The sequence below is a fragment of the Coturnix japonica genome, chromosome 1 (assembly GCF_001577835.2).
Source record: "Coturnix japonica isolate 7356 chromosome 1, Coturnix japonica 2.1, whole genome shotgun sequence".
Taxonomy (NCBI): domain Eukaryota; kingdom Metazoa; phylum Chordata; class Aves; order Galliformes; family Phasianidae; genus Coturnix; species Coturnix japonica.
This window is the reverse complement of record NC_029516.1, coordinates 28,258,110-28,264,109: the sequence shown is the minus strand read 5'-3', so window position 1 is coordinate 28,264,109 and position 6,000 is coordinate 28,258,110. Positions and strand designations below refer to the sequence as shown.

The 6,000-nt window shown below is 37.5% G+C and overlaps 1 long non-coding RNA gene across 1 annotated transcript in view; it reads right to left on the bottom strand.

Moving 5' to 3' along the window:
• LOC107309927 overlaps window positions 1–1,418 on the bottom strand; it is a 6,817-nt gene extending 5,399 nt beyond the window's left edge. The window contains exon 1 of the long non-coding RNA XR_001553398.2: window positions 1,246–1,418. This is a non-coding gene — a long non-coding RNA (uncharacterized LOC107309927). The remainder of the gene's footprint in view (window positions 1–1,245) is intronic.
• Between the last annotated feature and the right edge of the window lie 4,582 nt (window positions 1,419–6,000).

The following is a 6,000-nucleotide window of genomic DNA, read 5'->3' as shown; positions in this document are numbered from 1 at the left end:
AAGAGGAAGGAAAAAAAAATCATTTCTCTCTTTTTCTCATTAGATACCATTTTAACCAGTAAGATAAATACATACATTTTCATCTTCAGTAAAACAGAACTTTCCAAAACAGTTATTTTCTGATTGCTTTTATAACTGCATGGAGTTCTAACAGGTTCTCAACTAGTGACAAGAATCCATACTCTCTTTCTGAGCTCAGTGGTTGAACACTTCTCTCTGATTTTTAGCAGCTGTGTTTGAATTGAAAGCTTGATTGACCATTATCCCACCTTGATACAAGGTTGATTACTTGGGCTATGAAAAGATTCTTCAGGCTATTTTGTAATATTCTGTGATATACAATTATATTTTTGTCCCACTTTTTGACATTAACTCTTACTTGTCCTTGAAGAACCACAATCACAATCCTTAAAATAAAGCCAAAAGCATGAGGTGGTTGTGGTGGAGATGATTCTTCAGTGGTTAGTAGGATTAGTTCTTGGATTTGCCTGTGTTAGTGAAGTTTTACCACTGATAAAAGTAAAAAATAATTTTTCTCAGCATTGCTCTCAGCAAGGATTATGATAACCTGCTACTTAAGAGTTAAGGGCAGGTTAAAAGCCAACAGTAAAGGTCTTTTGATAGCAGTGAGAGGGATGAAGCATGGAAAAGGTTCTTGCTGTGATCTAATCATAGTACAATTGCTAAAAGAATCAAAAGTTCATTAATTGGAAAGGCAGCAAACTACATTAGTCACAGTGCCAAAATACTGTAGTGCAGTCAAAGAATTTTTTTGAACTAATTGTTGTAAGTAACGCTGTTATATGATTCATTGTTAAGAAATATGATTCTCAATACCATTTTCTGAAGCATTAAAACTTTTTGTAAAGCAAGTGGGTGTTGTGGGGTCTTTGTTGTTGTTCTTTTGTTTTGTTTTGTTTTAAGATGAGAATGATTTTGATTTAAAAGAGCAACTTGGCAAGGTTACGATTCATTTGAAATTATCAGTACTTGATTTTTGACATTGTGGATAATGTGGAGCACTTTGTAAGTGAAGGGAATGTCAGCTATGTTTAGACTAGCTTAAGCATTTCTGACAGCACTATTTTGGAAGCTGAAATGTGAGTTCATCCTGTCAGCCTAACATGGGTGTAATGAACCAGGGACATCTGCCTCCTGCTTTCACACAACTACCCTGAGAGAACATAATACAAGAGCTCTAAGTTCCACAATCAGTTTAAGCTGGGACGAGCAGTGCTGGCTTACCTTTTAGTCTTCTACTGTGCCTACTTACTGCCCCTGGCATTTCTCTCTCCCTTTTTCCAGTTGTTTGTGCAGTCACATAATGAGGGAGAACAGGGCTATGTGATGGGCTAAAACTACTCTCTTTTTTTTTTCCTCTCATGTGTATTTATGGCTATTTGCCTTCCCTGGGGAAACAAAGAAAGTGAAAACTGCAATTGGTTCTGTGGGAAGTTGGCACTGCCTGTTTTAGCATCAGCATTTGCATATGTTGACACATGGGAGTTGTGGGACTACAGCATTAGAATGGCCCCTCTGAGGATCATACTCAGCAGGGTCTGTGGAGCTGGAAGCAGGTGATCAGATATGTCTGTCACTAGTTCCCTTCCTTTCCCAACACTGTTTTGAGAGATTGAAAAACCCGACTTGCTGGCACCAGTTATGATGCAATTTCACTTATACTCAAAAGCAAAAGAAGAGTGCTTTATGTAACCCTACATGAACCACAAATGCAACATCCTCACCATGTCTGCGTGACCTTCCTTGGTCTGTGACAGTGGCAATAAATATTGACATCACTACAAAACCAGGCAGACTATCTGAGAGGTTTTCATGCCACAACGAATCTGAAGTGTATTTTTAACTACATACCACTGGTTATTGAGTCATAGACAGTCCTGACAGCACAAGATTGGTAGGAGAAGGCGATTCAATTTGTCAAGAACAAGATGCAGAACTCAGGAGAAAACGTGCATATCTCCAGATGCTGGGCACAAAAGGCAGAGCTTGTTAGGCTTTCAGGTACAGACCAGAGTCACTGTCTGCACTTGAGTTCCCATAAGGAAATTTTCTTTGATTTCTATTTGTATTCAGAAAGACACTTGGCAACATTCTTGCCATCAAACAGTTGAGTCAGTGAGGCTCAGGAATCCAAAAGGCAACGTAAGTGCCTGGAAAGCCTCTCAGCCAAAGTTCTGCACATATTCACTTCAATATGAAAATAGAGTCGTCATTACTGTTACTCTATTGTTGTTATTTTTAGCTATTGCATACGTCTCCTACAACTTCTCCTCTTGATCAAATGCTATTGCACTAACAACTATAAAGACAGGCAATATATGACTGTTTATAGTTCAATTTTTTAGTAAAGAACAGAGTTCAAAACTCAGGAAATCTCATGAATTCAGACTGGAAGTTGGAATGAAGCCTTCCCCATGCAAAGCCTCTCATGATTAGGTGCAGTACTGAAAGGTAGAGGACAATCTGCTGGGTCAGATATTGAGTGCCATCATGTGATACTGCTTTACTCACTGGATCGATGGCATGATCAGAGAGAGCAAAACCTTGCAGAATTTTCACAGTTAGGTCAGAGCAAAAGTATGTTCTTCACAAGGCAGTGGAAGGGATATGAAAACATGACAATGTAATAAACATCTTTCAGCTGGTATAATAAACAGTTTTGAGCCTTCAGAGCTGAGCCAGATTTCTCTTTTTAAAGGAGGAAAAATGCAAAGCCAGGCATTGTCTCATATGACAAATGATAATAATGAGCAGTAACAATAACATGAATCATTGTTGTAAGTCTTTTGGTGATTTTATTTATTGTTTTTTATATAAACTAATAAAGCACTACAAAAAGTTACTACCATGGGGTAAGAAACACTATCAATAGAAGTATGTGGTTCTGACAGAGACAAAGCTTTTCTGGATATAAAGTTTCAAAAGAAAAAAAGAAATAATAACCAAAATGTTTCATACAGAGTATGTTTCTGATCTCTTTAGCCCTTTTTATATTTTGATCTTTTTAATTTGGCTTTAATATATCTCATTTATTACAACAAATTAAAAGGATATATGGATAAATGACAGCCAGTTTTCCTTGAGGACTTGCATGATACTTTTGCAGCTTATCCTTGGAGATACTTATCTCTACAGAGTTCAAGTGAAACGGATGCACTACAGTACTTGTTTTGCAGGTGGATTAGATCCATGAAGGACATAGAGACACCTTATTCTGAGGTGATGAGAATTTGTCTGTATTTTTTATTTTGGGCAGATACATTCACAGTTGGTAGTTTTCATAGAAATAAATAGCAGGCATTACTTTTGGAGTGACCTATGTAAATATAATCCTTTTTAAGAGAGATACCCCCATCCTATTCTAAAGAGCTGACTGCTTCCAGGGTCTAAATAACATCATTAAGTTATGCAAAGTGTTATACGCTGCTCAGACAGTACAAATAACAATATTGCTCTCCTGCAGAGTCTGGTAATAAAAGAGAATTCTGATTCTTTTCATGAACTGATTTTAATCTCATCTAATTTAATTAATTTGTTGTTATTTTAACAAAAAGGAATCTAGTAGTAAGGCCTAAATATGCCTATTGAAACTAAGCTACTAGTGGCTTTTTTTCATGTGTTTTATAAAGCTTGTTGAATTCTAATATTACAACTACTGAAAAACAAACAGCTAAATCATGGTAAACACAAACACATTCAAAGAAAGATGAGACAAATGCCTGTTAGAAGGGACTTCTATGGACTGTCTATACTTTTTAGAATGAAGAATCCCATCAGGTCATATCTGAGCTGGGCTGCTTATGGTGAGGACTTCAGGATGCAGAGGTCATAGCAGCAGCTGAAAAATTAGGCACCTTAAATGAGCACAAAGATCAAAATATCAAACTAAGTATAATGTGGCAGCCACTATGAAAAAGCACAGACAGTCTGTCAGGTACCTTAAAAGGCAGTTTTCTACACTAAGTAAATGGCGTAGTGCAAAGAGAGAAAGTGCAATACATAGTAGATAGATCAGGATGCTAACACTTGTTAAATATACCAGACCGGCAAGGGGATAGGCCAATTGGATCTCACACTGAAAAATTTTAAAAAACACACAAAATCATGATAGTATCCAGCAGTGGCTATTCACTAAGTGAATTCATCATTCCTCTGCTCCGCAGCTTTGTTTGCTCTCTCTTCATGCAGAGCATGGACAATATGTTCTTTCTTGCACACATGGACACCTTCAGAGCAAACAATAGACACAAGCGTGCAGTGAAAATCTCTAGGTAGTCCTAGAGTCTTCATTCAGATAAGGATCAAAGCCAATAATAACTGTCCAGACAGTGCAAGATGTTCCCAAATATTCTCTGAAAATAATGGAGGGGGGATTGACACCACTGAAGTCATCATTTTTGTGAGGGTGTGGAACAACAAGAACACCAAAACAATTAGAGAGGATGTCTTTGTATATTCCTGGTATCATTCAAATAGAAAGAAGTCAACACATGTTTTGCATGGTCAGACCCTCATTTAAGTAATATATGTAATATCTATACCCTGCCCAAAGCCCAGACAAACATTTAAGCATCTGACTGAAGTGTATCAGTCAGGTATCATATTGGCATGTGACCATAAGCCCCTTCTAGGTGGGCTGAATCATTGTCTGAGAAGTTCCTGTTTCCCTCCATTGCAGCTATATATACTGCAAGGCAAGTTCTGACCTTGGTCAACCATTATGGAGAAATGAAATGCCTTTTGTCAGAGGACAAAAGTGTCTGGAATCTCTCTCTCACCTTCTGCTTAAAAATACTGGATATTAATAAATACTTACATTCTGCATTGGAAGGAATCATTACAACAGGGAGATGTGGCGACATCCCAGAGTAAATATTCTGTGCCATCAATAGTCATTGTTGAATGTGATAAGTAAATTGTCAAGAAGCACAAGAATAAACCAAATAATATATTATACATTATAGCCAACATTCTGAAATTCCATTTATTAAAATGAATCACACAAGTTTCATTAAATGCTTTATTTTAGCTCTTCCTCAGTTTACCACAGGCAATTGCAAATGCAGCTTTCATACTTGTCCTGTGAAGCTCAGTGATACCAGAGAGATTGGGTTAAACTTGGGGATAAGAAGAAATTATGTGTTTGGAAGTGAAAAATAGGATGTTGCAACCTTTTTTCAGAACATACTATTAATTCTGATGCAAAAATTCATGCATTTTCCAACTATCCTGTTTTGTTTTGCAAAATTTGTGAATATTGATGTTTTAAAAGAACACTTTCATCTGTGTATGGGTGGCTGCGGATCTAGTGTGTGCGTGTGAAGATGAAAAGACGTCTTATGACAAAACTTTCAATACTTTCTCCAGAAAATTTCCTCAAGTGATCAATGAACTATTGAGTTCCTCACTAAGTCTTTCCTTTTTTAACCTGCTTGTGATGCATGGTACAGTCTTTGTCTAATTTCTGGCCATACCACACTTTATCACACCACCATCATCAGAAATACTGAAGGCATCTTCAATGTCTTTACATTTTTGCTTGTTTTCTTACACAGCTTCACAGACTTATCACAGTGTCAGCTGGAAGAAACCTTTCTTTGCAAAATCTTGAAAACACCCAGTGACCACAACTTTTCAGCATTCCTGAGCAATTTGCATTACCTGCCTATGAAAAACTTTGTCCCATAGAATCACAGAATAATCAAGGTTGGAAAAAACTTCCAAGATCCAGTCCAATTGTCCATCTTCCACTAGTATTTCCACACTAAACCGCATCCCTCAGTACAACATCTAAGAGTTTCTTGAACATCTCCAGGGACAGTGACATCACCACCTCCCTGGGCAGCCCACTCCAGTGCCTAAACACTCTTTTGGAGAAGAAACTTTTCCAAACATTTAACCCGAATCTCCTCTGGCACAGCTTAAGGCCATTCTCTCTAGTCCTATTGCTAGTTATGTGGAAGCAAAGGCTGACCTCCA